The sequence below is a fragment of the Lampris incognitus genome, chromosome 1 (assembly GCF_029633865.1).
Source record: "Lampris incognitus isolate fLamInc1 chromosome 1, fLamInc1.hap2, whole genome shotgun sequence".
Lineage (NCBI taxonomy): Eukaryota > Metazoa > Chordata > Actinopteri > Lampriformes > Lampridae > Lampris > Lampris incognitus.
The window spans coordinates 66,988,946-67,005,130 of record NC_079211.1 but is presented as its reverse complement, the minus strand read 5'-3'; the positions used below and the strand labels follow the sequence as shown (position 1 = coordinate 67,005,130).

General features: G+C 45.7%; 1 protein-coding gene across 1 annotated transcript in view; it reads left to right on the top strand.

Annotated features, from left to right (window-relative positions):
- The window catches only part of fnbp1a (formin binding protein 1a), a 187,727-nt gene that overhangs the window by 56,332 nt on the left and 115,210 nt on the right, over positions 1 to 16,185 (top strand). The gene's annotated exons all lie outside the window — the stretch shown is intronic.

Sequence of the window (16,185 nt, the reverse complement as noted above, 5' to 3'; positions counted from 1 at the left end):
TTGGTGAGTGGAGTGGATGAGGCAGACCACCTAAAAAACCTTGACTCAGTGTTGACAAGGCTGGAAAAGGCTGGGCTGCGCTTAGGAGGAATAAATGCACCTTCCTAAAGGAGGAAGTGGAGTATTCGGGACATCGGGTGGATGCACAGAGACTTCACCATGTGGAAAGAAAAGTGAAAGCCATCCAGGAAGCTCCTGCTCCCAGTCATATTTAGGTTTTCTAAACTATTACAACAAATTCAATTCAATTCAATTCAATTTATTGTCATTAAAAACAATGTGCAGGCACATGTAAAAAATAAAATGAGGGCTGTGGCTTCACCAAACAGTGCAAGACAGACACAGACAAAGACAGCAAACACAGTATAAGATATGCACACATGAAGACCACACACAATTTAAGATATACACACATGAAGACCACACACAATATAAGATATACACACATGAAGACCAAACACAGTATAAGATATACACACATGAAGACCAAACACAATATAAGATATACACACACGAAGACCAAAAGCTAAAAATAAGTTAAAAGAGAGCTGGAGTACAAAATATTTAAAATATCTACAGACATTCAGTGGGTGACCAGGTTCAGGTGGGCAACAGCTTGTGGAAAGAAGCTGTTTTTGAGCCTGGTAGTGCGGGCTCTGAGGCTCCTGTAGCGCCTCCCAGAGTGCAGGGGGGAGAACAGTCCATGGTTGGGGTGGGTGGGATCTCTGCTGATGCTCAGACCCCTTCGAAGGCAGCATTTGTGATAAATGTCTTTTATGGCTGGGAGCTGGGTACCGGTGATATGCTGGGCTGCCTTGACAACCCACTGCAGAGCTTCTGGTCTACTGAGGTGCAGTTGCCGTACCACACTGACATGCAGATGGTCAGGATGCTCTCTATGGCGCAGTGGTAGAAGTTGGTGAGAATTTGGGGGGATAGATGGGGGCTCCTCAGCCTCCTCAGGAGATGCAGGTGTTGTTGGGCCTTTTTCACAAGGGCCTGGGTGTTTGATGTCCAGGAAAGGTCCTCGCTGATGTGGACTCCAAGGAATTTAAAGCTGGAAACACGCTCCACTTCCACCTCATTGATGTGTATGGGGGAGTGGCTGCAGCTTCTAGACCTCCTGAAGTCCACAATCAGCTCCTTCGTCTTCTGCACATTGAGGACAGGATTGGTGGTAGTACACCATGATGTGAGGTGCTCAATCTCGTCTCTGTAGGCCATCTCGTCATTGTTGGTGATACGGCCAATGACTGTGGTGTCATCTTCAAACTTAACTATAACGTTTGAAGGGTGAGTTGGCAGGCAGTCGTGGGTAAAGAGGGAGAAAAGGAGGGGGCTCAGAACACAGCCTCGAGGGGCACCTGTGCTGAAGGTCAGGATGGAGGAGGTGTGGTCACCTAACCTAACAGACTGAGGTCTGTTGGTCAGGAAGTCCAAGATGCAGTTACAGAGGGAGGGGTTGAGGCCAAGGGAGAGGAGTTTGGTGGTTAGTTTGGCGGGGATGATAGTGTTGAAGGCAGAGCTGTAATCTATAAACAGCATCCGGATGTATGTGTTGTTAAGTTCAAGGTGGGTCAGAGCAACGTGCAGGGCAGTGGCAATGGCATCCTCAGTAGACCTTTTGGGACGGTAGGCAAACTGATGTGGGTCGAATGTGGGGAGGGGGGGTGAGATAATGTTTTTGATGTGAGCCAGAACCAGTCTCTCACAGCACTTCATGGCAATGGGGGTGAGTGCTATGGGTCGGTAGTCATTCAGACATGTGGGTGTTGGTTTCTTGGGGACAGGAATGATAGAGGTGGTCTTAAAGCATTAGGACAGTGGATTGGGAAATTCCTTCCCAACCCAGCGACCTTGTTGGCTCCACTGCATGAACTTTTAAGATGAGATACGCAATGGAAGTGGAAAAAGGAGCAGGAAGATGCTTTTCAAAAATCGAAGGCCTTGCTGAACACATCAAATGTGTTAGTTCACTACTCAGCTGACTGAGAATTGAGTCTGTCATGTGACGCGTCACCATATGGAGTGGGCACGTTTTATCATACAGGATTGATGATGGTAGTGAGAGGCCCTTAGGATTCATGTCACGCACACTGATGCCTGCTGAGACAAGATACTTTCAGCTTGACAAAGAAGGCTTGGCAGTTATGTTTGTTGTTGAGAGGTTTCACAAGTACTTACATGGGCGAGACTTCACCATCTACATAGATCATAAACCGCCGAGCTACCTCTTCAATGAGAAAAAAAAAACCACAAATGGGTTCCCCGAGAGTTCAGAGATGGGCTGTGCACCTGAGCACCTACGAGTACAACATAGTGTACAAACCAGGAAAACCCCACGCCAACGCAGATGCGTTGAGCAGACTGCCTCTGTCTGAAACACTGAGGAAGAAGGAGAAAACAGAACAAGTCTTGGTGGTGGATCTACTAGATGAGACACTGGTGGACCCAAACCAAATAAAAAGCTGGACAGCTAAGGATATGATATTGTCACAAGTCCATGCTTACGTCCTAAAAGGCTGGCCTGCAGAGACAGACGCTTGCTTCAAGCCTTATCATCAGCGGAGAATGGAGCTGAGTGTGAGGCATGGTTGTGTGCTCTGGGGAGCCTGAGTTATCATACCTACAAAAGGCAGAGATGAAATGCTAAAGTTACTACACCAAACCCACACCGGCATGTCAAAGATGAAAGGCCTGGCTAGATCTTATCTATGGTGGCCAGGAATGGACCCGGACATTGAAAAGGCAGTGCAGTCTTGTGAGGAGCGTCAGACACACCAAAAGGCACCACCAACTGCACCGTTACATCCCTGGGGTGGCTGGAGTCGCCATGGTCAAGGATTCATGTGGACTATGCGGGGCCTTTCCTAGGAGAAATGTTTCTACTGATAGTGGACGCTCATTCAAAGTGGATGGACATTTACCCGATGAAGACAGCGACGTCACAGGCTACCATAGAGAAACTACGCCAGAGTTTCAGTGTGTTTCAGTGTGAAGATGTTGGTGTCAGACAATGGAGCCTGTTTCACAAGTGCAGAGTTCGAGTCGTTCATGAAACAAAATGGCATCTGTCATATGAGATCAGCGCTGTTCCACCCATCCTCTAATGGGCTGGCAGAGAGGCCGGTCCAAACCTTCAAAGAGGGGATGAAAAAGATGAAGGGGGAGACTGTGTAAACCAAGCTGTCAAGGTTCCTGTTCAGTTATGGCATCACACCTCACGTGACAATAGGCGTGTCACCTGCAGAGTTGATGATGTCACGGAGACTCAGATCCGCTTGGGACTTGGTCATGCCAGATGTGAAAAGTAAAGTGCAGCAGAAACAGACTCATGACACAAACAGGAAACAGAAGTTTCCCACCAGGAGATGACATTTTCATCAGAAACTACTCATATGGACTTAAATGGATTCCTGCTGTCATGGAGAGCTCCTCAGGTCCAGTATCCTACACTGCTCGTTGGAAGTGGTCAAACCATGGAGAGGCATGTGGCTCAAGTGAGAGCTAGACTAACAGACGCTGCGCCAAGCTTGGAGTCTGAAAGAGACTTGGTGTTGACCAAGGCTCTGTGGGCCCCTTGCCTGCAGTGATGACCGAGGGAGACGGATCAGCTTCAGGTGAGCCACCGGAGCCACAGCCTGCTCCGCTTATCCAGGTTCAACCAGACTCACCTGTTGCCCCAGACGTGCAACGCTCAGACAGGGAGAGACGTTCACCTGCGCACCTCAGAGATGTTGTTAGTTATTGAGATCTTTTCCAGGAATAGAGCCACAATAAAACTCTGATCTCACTGGAAGGACGTACCTTCCACGTTTGAAAAACAAACACGAAAAGAGACTTCCAGTAGGATATTAAGAAAAAAAAGGGTTACACAGCATTGTAATGTGATGCACTTTACATTGTAATGTGGTTATTGTGAGTTAAATAGTTATGGTATTTGGTATTTTCTATAAGTAGCGAGTTGTTGACTTAAAGGTGGGGGAGATGTGGTATCCTAGTGTAACCTGCACGGCAGGGGAATGGGCCTTTGCTTGTGCAGGGACAGTTTACCGTCTAATGTCTAAGTTCAGTGGAGATTGGTGTAGGTTTTTTTCTAGACCAGATTCTAGTACTCACCCCAAAGACAACACACACACTCGTGGGTATAGTTTACAATAAAAAAAACCAATTTATTTCAACAGTTCAAAGTAAAGTTATTTCAATATCAATACTAAATGAGATGTGTTACATATATATATATATATATATATATATATATATATATATATTATACGTTTTAAAAGTTCTTCCTAATATTCTATTTATTGTCTATATCTATCTATATTCTATCTTATACCCTTCTAATATATTACTTATGCAACCATATTCTACATTAACAAATTAAACAGAATAACCCAAAATAAAGTATGAGTGCACTCAAAGAAAGGAATAAAGAAAAGAAAAGGGGGAATGATTCAGTCTTCCAATTTGTGCAAGGTGCAATGTCCAGATCCTACCACAATCACAGGGGCAAGTTAATGTAGAGGGCGATGATGATGAATCCAAATCCAGGGCGATGATGGGGGCAATCCAAAAGGGGGTATCCAAGGGTTCCAAAAGGTGTAGCAAGGGGGGTTGTTCGGGGTACTAAGAAAACCAGTCTGCACAAAATTGTACAGATTCCTTATTAATTGCAATCTCTATCAAACAATTACAAGCAAAATAAAAAATACCCAAATCTAGAGTCAATTCTCAGAATCAAATCATTTTCTACATATAACTAATATGCGGCTGAATGACACCAGCCTATTGCTGTAAGAACAGTTAAAACAACGTCATCGCAGCCAGGCTGCATGACGGTCAGGCGGCACTACCAACGTGAATTCACATCTAGCTGGTTGCTATGGTTTCCATGGATGCCATGTAGCCCCAGTTGGCTCGGTGGCTAGTGGCAACCGGAGCTTACAGGTTTTTTAACAACAAGCATATTATTATATTAAAGTGTCTAACATTCCTACATCAAATAAACCCTATGGACCGGGTGTCCTGACTGGTTTTAAAGCTCTGAATCATATGGGAAACTTATAAGGATCATAGATATACGTTTTAGCTGGGTTAGCTTAGCTTAGCAACCAATGGAAAACTGTCACTCTTTAGATTTCAAGATTTTAAAGTCTTACCAGGATTCCAGCAGCGTACAACACACGAGAGACAAGAGTCTTCCTTCTTCCTTCAACAGGAGATCATCTGTCTTTGGATAAAATCAAGATATCCTACGTAAATGGCTACGATTACATGGAACACAGAAAGCTGCTTACTTTTAGCTTTGGCTAGCGGCTCATCAATGAAGCTTCGTGGGGGGGATCTTTATGTCGTAGTTCAAATGTCCTGTAGTTCAAATATCCGTAATTCAAGTATCCGTCGTCAAAGTTGTCCGTATTTCAAAATATCCGTATTTCTCTTCTCTTCCAGTCTTTCTCTCGTCAGATTCATTCTCTCTTCTCTATTGTTGACGGTTGTTTGTTATGGTTTAGCCCCCTAGAGGCTACTAGTGGAACTTACATATGTCACAGGGTACATGTAATCATGTGGGTTACACTAGCATTTGCATTGTTATTTCCTAATGATAAATACTTACCGGCTAATGGCTAAGAAAAATACTAAATAATACATATTCATACTTACCTTGGTTAATCCTGTTGTAGACTAATGATATGGTTATTACTGAAGAGTCCACTAGGCGGCGACATGGTTATGCTGTTAAGAGTGTGTGTTCTGTAACCATAGAAGAAGAGTTACCGGAGTCGGCGTCCGCAAGCTCGGTGTGGATAACACTTTCGACATGTGAATGTAACTTGCAAAAAGTTGAAACGAAGTTTGAGATGTTGTGGACAATCCATCTTTATGAGATACAACACATAATAACGAAATGAATCCATTCTTCATAAGATACAACACATAATAACGAAACGAATCCATTCTTCATAAGATACAACACATAATAACGAAACGAATCCATTCTTCATAAGATACAACACATAATAACGAAACGAATCCCGCTCCATCCTACCCTCACTCGTGAACAAGACCCCGAGGTACTTGAACTCCTTCACTTGAGGCAACAACTCATTCCCAACCCGGATGAATCAATCCACCATTTTCAGGTAGAGAACCATGGCCTCAGACTTGGAGGTGCTGACTGTCATCCCAGCCATTTCACACTCAGCTGCAAACTGCCCCAGTGCGTGCCGGAGGTCACATTCTGATGAAGCCAACAAAACCACATCATCTGCAAAGAGCAGAGATGCAATTCTGAGGTTCCCAAAATGGACACACTCCTCACCTTGGCTGCGCCTGTCCATGAATATCACAAACAGAATCGGAGAGAAAGGACAACCTTGGCGGAGTCAGACACCCACCAAAAACGTGTTTGACTGTGCCGATAATACGGACACAGCTCTCACGTTGGTTATACAAGGCCCTTTTGATGGACTGCTGCCCGCTGCTAACAGACCGCTGCTCACCGCTGCTGCTGGAACACTGAAGAGCGCAGCTAGACAACTGCAAGCTGCTGATGTAGGAGGGAATGAATGAATAATGAGAGGGACGTTTACCGTCTGGGAAAATGGTCCTAATCACATTCCATCCCAGCGGTGCCTCCAAATGTTATACCCTGAAAAGGGAGAGAATCAATAAAGAGAGTGCTCACGATGTTCACTCTTTGGCGTCTTTATGGAGAATGAGGCAGCCATGGCGTGAGCTCCCTCTTCTGGGCTTCTACAGAAATAACCAATCAGGGCGTCCATGTAGCATAACGGCCTATGCTGTTGTCTGCCAACACGGGGATCGCCAGTTTGAATCCCCGTGTTACTTCCGGTTTGGTCGGGCGTCCCTACAGACACAGTTGGCCGTGTCTGCAGGTGGGAGGCCGGATGTGGGTAAGTGTCCTGGTCGCTGCACTAGCGCCTCCTCTGGTCGGTTGGGGCGCCTGTTCGGAGGGGGGGGGTAAAGTGATCCTTTCACGTGCTACGTCCCCCTGGTGAAACTCCTCACTGTCAGGTGAAAAGAAGCGGCTGGTGACTCCACGAATATCGGAGGACACATGTGGTAGTCTGCAGCCCTCCCCGGATCGGCTGAGGGATTGGAGCAGTGACTAGGACGGCTCAAAAGAGTGAGTCAATTGGCCAAATACAATTGGGGAGAAAAAGGGGGAAACAACCGCCCCCCCCAAAAAAAGACCAATCAATCGCCGAGAACAGCTTCTCTGTCACTTGGGAGCTTGTTCCAAAAATTAGCAATACTTTTAAGTTCTAATTTACTGGACTGGTGTTGTGACTTCTCTTATGTACACTATTGTAGTGTTACTATTCGTGGGTTACTAACTTAATCACTATTATATATAAGTACACGGAGACGAGGATGCGGCACAAGTCTGATCTTTACTGACGGAGACATCACACACTACTAGGCTCGACCAGTGTATTACAGAACTCAGTAGTGGTGACAGTCCAACACAATCGAGCACCGAGTGCTCGATCCAATACACCACAACTGGTATGTGCATGAACTTAAATCTCCCACATCTGCACATTACAGTTTGTATTTTTGCATGTTGTATCTTCATTGTAACTGACAAAAAGGGTGCCACGATAGTGAAATACCACACAAGCACCCCATTACATCAACATTTCGGTTGATAATCAGCCAATATGCGAGCTGTATATGTATCTCGGTGTATCTGTGATCAGCGTGTTGGTATTGATTCTACAACATCATAATTAATGTTGCCCTAGGACAGGGGTGGACAAACTTTTTGGCTCAAGGGCCACACTGGGTTTTACACACTGTTCATCACACTGAACATTTGCTCACACACATAGGTAGAACCAAATAACACCAGCATCTTCTGTGCCATCTGTCGGATGTTTGGAAACTTGTTCTCGTTCAGTGAGGCATAAAACTCATCCAGTTTGACGGAGTTGAACTTCTCCTTCAAGACAGAGTCGCACTGGAGGTCAGTCAGCTCCAACTGCAGTTTCTGTGGTGCAGTCTCATAGTCGAGTTACAGGGGACATGACACCAGCTGCGGTGACTTCTCAATCTTTTCAAAATCAGAGAATCGACGCCAGAATTCTCCGTGCAGGTGGTTCGGTGATTTGCTGTATTTCCTTGCAAGCTGAGGCGTCTCTTCCCGCGTCGCTGGTGTCGGGAAATGAGCGAATCGTTAGTTCATTACTTGCCTTGAGAACAAAGTTAACTTGGCTTTGAAAGCTTTCACGTTCGAACACAGTTCGTGCACAAATACTTCCTTCTCCTGTAGCTTCACGTTCAGCTCGTTCATGTGTGCCCACATGTCCACAGCGAACACAAAGTCCCAAAGCCAGCCTGCGTCGCTCAGCTCAGGAAAACCGTCGGCTTTCCCCATTGACCCAATCTCCCCTCTAAGCTGCCACCCTCACTGACACACTTTTCCCAAACATAGCCAACGGACATTGGAGTGGTAAAGTGAGTCATGATGGTCAGCATCAGTTTCTTCAAGGAATCTAATGAATTGATGATGACTAAGTCCCCTCGCCCGTATGAAGTTCACAGGTTTTACGACTGGCTTCACTACGTGATCAAGCTGCAATTCAGTCTTGCAGGGGGCTTCCTGTGGACAACACAATGTAGGAAAATTACCTCCAACCCAGGGTCCTCTTCTTTCACCTTGTCCTGGATTCTTTTCAGCAGTCCGACTTTTTCCCTGTTAAATGGGCGATCCATCTGTGGTGACATCTGCCAGTTTACACCAAGGTAGCTTCAGCCTCTCAATGCAACCAGACACCCTGTCGTGTAAATCCCATCCTCTCGTTGTGCCTTTCATGGACTTCAAGGATAAAAACTCATCCGTGATTTCAGAATTGTCATTAATTCCTCTGACAAAAAAATAAGAGGTGTGCAGTGTCCTTTATGTCACCGCTTTCATCCAGTGCTAACGAATAAAACTCAAAAGGACTCTGCTTTCTTGATCAACCCACAAGCCAGGTCTTCGTCAGCTAGTTGTGTAGGGCGAGTCACTGTTCTGCGCGATAAGCTCGTGTTTTCAAATGTGCTTTTGCTCTCTGGACACAGAAGACTTGTGGTCTCCACCATACGTTCCTTCAAAAGCTCTCCTTCCCAGAAAGGCTTGCTCGCTTTCGCTAATGTAGTATATGCCAGTGGATAACTTGCCCTTGTGCTGGACTCCTGAATTGTAGACTGGCGGGTAAAAATATTTTGCTTAGCCTGTAAATTGGCTGCTAACCTCGAAGCTGTACTCACCCTTTCTTGGGATGACAAATTGCTAGCGTACACTACCATTCAAAAGTTTGGGATCACCCAAACAATTTTGTGTTTTCCATGAAAAGTCACACTTATTCACCACCATATGTTGTGAAATGAATAGAAAATAGAGTCAAGACATTGACAAGGTTAGAAATAATTATTTGTATTTGAAATAAGATTTTTTTTACATCAAACTTTGCTTTCGTCAAAGAATCCTCCATTTGCAGCAATTACAGCATTGCAGACCTTTGGCATTCTAGCTGTTAATTTGTTGAGGTAATCTGGAGAAATTGCACCCCACGCTTCCAGAAGCAGCTCCCACAAGTTGGATTGGTTGGATGGGCACTTCTTGCGTACCATACGGTCAAGCTGCTCCCACAACAGCTCAATGGGGTTCAGATCTGGTGACTGCGCTGGCCACTCCATTACCGATAGAATACCAGCTGCCTGCTTCTGCTCTAAATAGTTCTTGCACAATTTGGAGGTGTGTTTAGGGTCATTGTCCTGTTGTAGGATGAAATTGGCTCCAATCAAGCGCTGTCCACTGGGTATGGCATGGCGTTGCAAAATGGAGTGATAGCCTTCCTTATTCAGAATCCCTTTTACCCTGTACAAATCTCCCACCTTACCAGCACCAAAGCAACCCCAGACCATCACATTACCTCCACCATGCTTAACAGATGGCGTCAGGCATTCTTCCAGCATCTTTTCATTTGTTCTGCGTCTCACAAACGTTCTTCTTTGTGATCCAAACACCTCAAACTTGGATTCATCCGTCCACAACACTTTTTTCCAGTCTTCCTCTGTCCAATGTCTGTGTTCTTTTGCCCATCTTAATCTTTTTCTTTTATTGGTCAGTCTCAGATATGGCTTTTTCCTTTGCCACTCTGCCCTGAAGCCCAGAATCCCACAGCCGCCTCTTCACTGTAGATGTTGACACTGGTGTTTTGCGGGTACTATTTAATGAAGATGCCAGTTGGGGACCTGTGAGGCGTCTGTTTCTCAAACTAGAGACTCTAATGTACTTATCTTCTTGCTCAGTTGTGCAACGCGGCCTCCCACTTCTTTTTCTACTCTGGTTAGAGCCTGTTTGTGCTGTCCTCTGAAGGGAGTAGTACACACTGGTGTAGGAAATCTTCAATTTCTTAGCAATTTCTCGCATGGAATAGCCTTCATTTCTAAGAACAAGAATAGACTGTTGAGTTTCAGATGAAAGTTCTCTTTTTCTGGCCATTTTGAGCGTTTAATTGACCCCACAAATGTGACGCTCCAGAAACTCAATCTGCTCAAAGGAAGGTCAGTTTTGTAGCTTCTGTAACGAGCTAAACTGTTTTCAGATGTGTGAACATGATTGCACAAGGGTTTTCTAATCATCAATTAGCCTTCTGAGCCAATGAGCAAACACATTGTACCATTAGAACACTGGAGTGATAGTTGCTTGAAATGGGCCTCTATACACCTATGTAGATATTGCACCAAAAACCAGACATTTGCAGCTAGAATAGTCATTTACCACATTAGCAATGTATAGAGTGTATTTCTTTAAAGTTAAGACTAGTTTAAAGTTATCTTCATTGAAAAGTACAGTGCTTTTCCTTGAAAAATATGGACATTTCAATGTGATCCCAAACTTTTGAACGGTAGTGTAGTTAGCATGCTTAGTGGGAAAGTGTCAGCTGACATTATATTCCTTGAATAAATCAGACATATGGCCTTCGATCGGACTTCAGTGAAAAAAATATTTTGCAGTCCACTCTTTCCTAAAACCCCGGCAATCGCTGTCGACTTTTCGCTTCTTTGGTCCGCTCATTTTGTGAAAGTAGGCGACTGCTACATGCTGTGATGCTCAACACAAGAGGCCAAAGTGAAGGTCAGCTCAGGTGAAGAGATGAGTGACTCTTGGCCTCCACATTAGAAAGGGTCGGTTGTATTTGCATCACGCTATCTAGTGGAACCAACCTTAACGTATTGCGGAGAAAAATCGCCAGTACCAGTCATTTAAATTAATTATAGTTTTAATTTAAATGCCCGCCGGGCCGGATTAAACGCCCAATGGGCCGTATGTGGCTCGCGGGCCATAGTTTGCCCACCCCTGCTCTAGGACCATTACTGCAACTGACCGATCTCACATTGTTGTGCTGTTAGGCCTTTGCGACTCGGGGGTAGGGGTTATGGGGTGGGGGGGTGTAAAGCTTTGAAATAAAAACTCAAATACCACGAGCTGCGTTTTCGACTCTTTAGTGAAGCCTTTGCATAACAACAACGGTACATATGTTAGTGCCTCTGCTAGCCATGGCTGCTACCCATGTTCTCTCCAGCTCCCTTACTTCCAGGCGTAACGTCAACCAAGAGCATCTCACATATACAACACTTAACCTAGAGCGCCCCCTTGTGACCAGAATAAACACTAAAACTAACACCAGAAACATTACTAAACATGTTACAAAGCATGGCCATTACAACCCTCCTTTGCTTACATTTTTTTAACAATAACTATTAACCAGTCCGACTCAAACTTTATCTTGCATTGTACCTTTTAGTCAGTTGCATTGTACATTTTAGTCAGTTCACTTTAAAGTCAGAGAAAGCTTATGACAGAGTGCCGAGAGAGGAGGTGTGGTATTGTATGAGGAAGTCAGGAGTTGCAGAGAAGTATGTAAGAGTGGTGCAGGATACGTATGAGGGAAGTGTGACAATGGTGAGGTGTGCGGTTGGAATGACAGATGGGTTCAAGGTGGAGGTGGGATTACATCAAGGATCGGCTCTTAGCCCTTTCTTGTTTGCAATGGTGATGGACAGGTTGACGGACAAGATCAGGCAGGAGTCTCCATGGACAATGATGTTCGCGGATGACATTGTGATCTGTAGCGAGAGTAGGGTGCAGGTTGAGGAGAGCCTGGAGAGGTGGAGGTATGCACTGGAGAGAAGAGGAATGAAAGTCAGTAGGAGCAAGACGGAATACCTATGCATGAATGAAAGAGAGGACAGTGGAATGGTCAGGATGCAAGGAGTGGAGGTGACAAAGGCATTTGAGTTTAAATACTTGGGGTCAACTGTCCAAAGTAACGGAGAGTGCAGTAGAGAGGTGGAAAAGAGAGTGCAGGCAGGTTGGAGTGGGTGGAGAAGTGTGTCAGGAGTGATTTGCAACAGAAGGGTATCAGCAAGAGTTAAAGGGAAAGTTTACAAGATGGTTGTGAGACCAGCTATTTTATATGGTTTGGAGACAGTGGCACTGATGTAACGAAAAAGGACAGGATTAGGAACGATTATATTAGAGGGACAGCTCAGGTTGGACGGTTTGGAGACAAAGCAAGAGAGGCAAGATTGAGATGGCTTGGACATGTGTGGAGGAGAGATGCTGGGTATATTGGGAGAAGGATGCTGAATATGGAGCTGCCAGGGAAGAGGGGAAGAGGAAGGCCAAAGAGGAGGTTTATGGATGTGGTGAGGGAAGACATGCAGGTTGCTGGTGTGACAGAGGAAGACGCAGAAGACAGGAAGAAATGGAAACGGATGATCCGCTGTGGCGACCCCTAACGGGAGCAGCCAAAAGTAGTAGTAGTAGAGGTATGACGGGGGTCTTCTATTTACCCTGACTGGGTATCTCTGAACAGGTGACTGTGGCCCAGGGGGTTAGGGGCTAAAGGCTCTGGGATTTGTTCAGGGTGGCTTTCGGTCCAGTCCATGCCTTTCAAACCACATTGCTGAGAGTGGTGATTTTCAGCCACCGGGAGGATCTTGAAGTGGGATGACTTTCTAGAGATGACATAATCACTGTGTTTGGCTGTCACCATGGAGCCTTGATGGTGATGACCCTGTATGGGCGGGGACTGTAAGCAAGGGCGTAGCTTCCCTTCCTTCTTCTGACGACACAGGACCCTGTCGCCTACTTTCACAGCCAAAGGAGCAGCATGGCCATCCTGTCAGCATTGTGTTTCATCATGTTCTTTGCCACTGCATCTGCTAGTCGTAGCTTTGCATCAGCCTGAGACTGGAAGGGAAGAGGAGATTCAGGCAGCTTGATTCTGAGGGGCCTACCGAACAGCACTCTGCAGTGAGGCTCGGCACGGTAGTTGCGGAGGAATGCGTATAGAGTCTGTTTCCATGGGCGACCTTCAACATGGGCAGCACGTGGGGTCCCTTCAAGGGTACACATGAAGCGTTCAGGCCGCAAGTGCCATGGTTCTACCGAGTGAGAGGAGTTCGGTCAACGCCATCTCTGATTTCTGTAGCGCGTGACACCGCGGTTTATGACGTGTGCACGTCTGAGTGATCCTAGTTTTGATCTCTTTCAACATCAGGAAAGTCGCAAGTTGCTGCTAGTTGCCGCAGCCTGGTGTGATAGGAGTCGAGTGTTTCCCCTGCTAGTTGCTTGGCTTGTCTGAATGTGTAGGTCTCGTAGACTATGTTGATTTTAGGGGAGAAGTACTCACTCGGTTTGTCTTTTGCTCATTTATAGCCCTTTGCTTCCCCGGTGTCAGTGAGGGTATCGAGGATGTCCTGTACGCCTTCCCCTATATCATGTAGACGCATCGCACGCTTCCTTGTGTCCTCCTTTACATCCAGAGCAACTACCCAGTTGTCAATGCGCTGTAGCCGCTTCTTCCACCGGACAGCTGAGTCCTGTTCGTCACTTATATCAAAGGCAGGGAACGACGGCAATGCAGCAGCCATGTTAGTGGAAAAAACTTTGAATCCTCGTCGCCGGTGTAAAGTTTTGAAATAAAAACTCAAATACCATGAAGCTGCGTTTTGGAATCTTCAGTGGGACTTTTGCATAATGACAACGGTACATCTGCCAGTGCATCCGCTAGCCCTGGCTGCTAACACTGTTTTCCCGAGCTCTGCTACTTCCGGGCTTAACGTGAAGAAACAAGAGCGTCTCACATATTGACCCTTTGAACGTGACGTCACGTCCCACTCGCGGGGAATATGGATGTCATGACGGACGGCAGAAGATCAATGGATTTCGCCTCCTCCAGCAGAGCTTTGCCTGGTTTCCAGGGAGGCTGTCCCCCCTGTGGTGGCCCACTAGTGCAGCTCCTGTCTTGCAGGTGTTTCACGGCGGACTCTAGTGCATACAGCAGAGCCATGATGTGGGAGCAGACCTCTCCAAGGCCTGCTTTACATGTGCAGTGGCCGCACACAACGGTTCCCTCCTTCTTCACAGACACCCATGCTTTCAGCTGGCTCGAGGACAGAGCCTGACTATGATGGACCTGAAATTACACATAGTGCAGGCGGGTCATTCCATGGAAAGTGTTAAGATTGGACTTTGGAAGTTTGAGGTTTTTGATCATGTAAACTACTAATAAGACATGTTAGTCCCTAGCTAACGGGTCTGACCCTTTAGCCGAGCGGTTAGTGATGTTGCCTTGTGGTGCAGTACACCCCGTAGGGAATCCGGCATCGGGCAAGAAAATAACCGGTTACAATCATAACCAAATTATATATATATATATATATATATATATATATATATATATATATATATATATATAATTATGAGGTACATCCCCCTGCTGTGAGCGTAGCACTGTGGTTCTGTAACCCAACAAGCTACAAAGAAGTGGTCAGCATCCATACTTTTGTATGCTTTTAGGTCAGCTCCTGTGTGTGTGTGGGGACACTCTGTTGGTAACAGAGTGGTACAGACCGTGTGGACTGAACTCGGGCAGACTGGACGGTCTTGCTAGATCCGTGAACACATCGGTAGGAAGAAGGTACGGGTTGGTAGCTAACCCTGCTATCGCTAGCTAACCCTGCTATCGCTAGCTAACCCTGCTATCGCTAGCTTCCCCACATATAGCTCTTTGTCCGTGCTACAAGGTGACTCACTTCACAGGACAACTCCACAACATTACTCTGACTATTGGTAGCCATCACTTCCATTTAAACTATAATAGCTACTCATCCGTCGCAATGTTTTGTTTGTTTTTGTTCTTCGCTTTTGAATTTCCCGGTCTATCACTTCCTGCCGTCCGTCATGGCGCAGTCTCCCTCGTCACGTGATAATTGTGACGCGTTTGCAAAGGGTGAATACAACACGTAACCTAGAGCGCCCCCTTGTGACCAGAATAAACATTAAAACTAACACCAGAAACATCACTAAACATGTTACAACGCATGGACATTACAGGGGAGACGGTTGTGGGATTTTGTTGTGGGCTAGTGTGGGTCAGCCATCGCTTAGGCGAAGGTCAGCTATCGGTTAAAGTTAGGGTAAGGTAGGTGTTAGGTTAAGGTTAGCGTTAGGTTGAGTTTATGTCAGGTTATCTTTGCTAGTTTTCTGGTCTTTTCCCCCCGTGTCGCAAAGGCACGACATCACAGCGTGATGGGACCGTTGCAGTGATGGTCCTGAAGCAGCGTTAATGATGATGTGGTGGTGGGAACACCGCCAACACGGCCATACCAGAACGTGCAGGTTTTCCTGGCTGGTCAAAATTAACTTCAAAGCTTTAATCTTATGTAATCTTGATTTAACTAATTAGAATTATGGCTTGCCAAAAACTGTGACTCATGCAATATTGTGTGTTCATTATGTAGGCTTGACTACATTTAGGTCTAAACATTAAGACAAAACTTATTCATTTCATTTACAATAACATGGTGGTTTTTCAGACACAAACAATATCTTGTCTGTCGCTATTTGTGTGCATGTTCTCGCTCTTTGCGAGGAGATGAGCTACTCAAGCAAAAGCCACCAATAAATGAAACAAGTTGTGCAAGCTGTCAGTCATAGGCAGCTAAAGTAATGTAACTTGGCAAACCATTAGGTTAACTTCTGAGCTAAGTAAGTAAACATAACGACAATGTGTGTGGCAATGTTTTAGCTTTTTTGTTGCGAAGAGAAATGTACGGATGTTTGACGTATGAAAACACAAAGAAGTCTGGTGATGG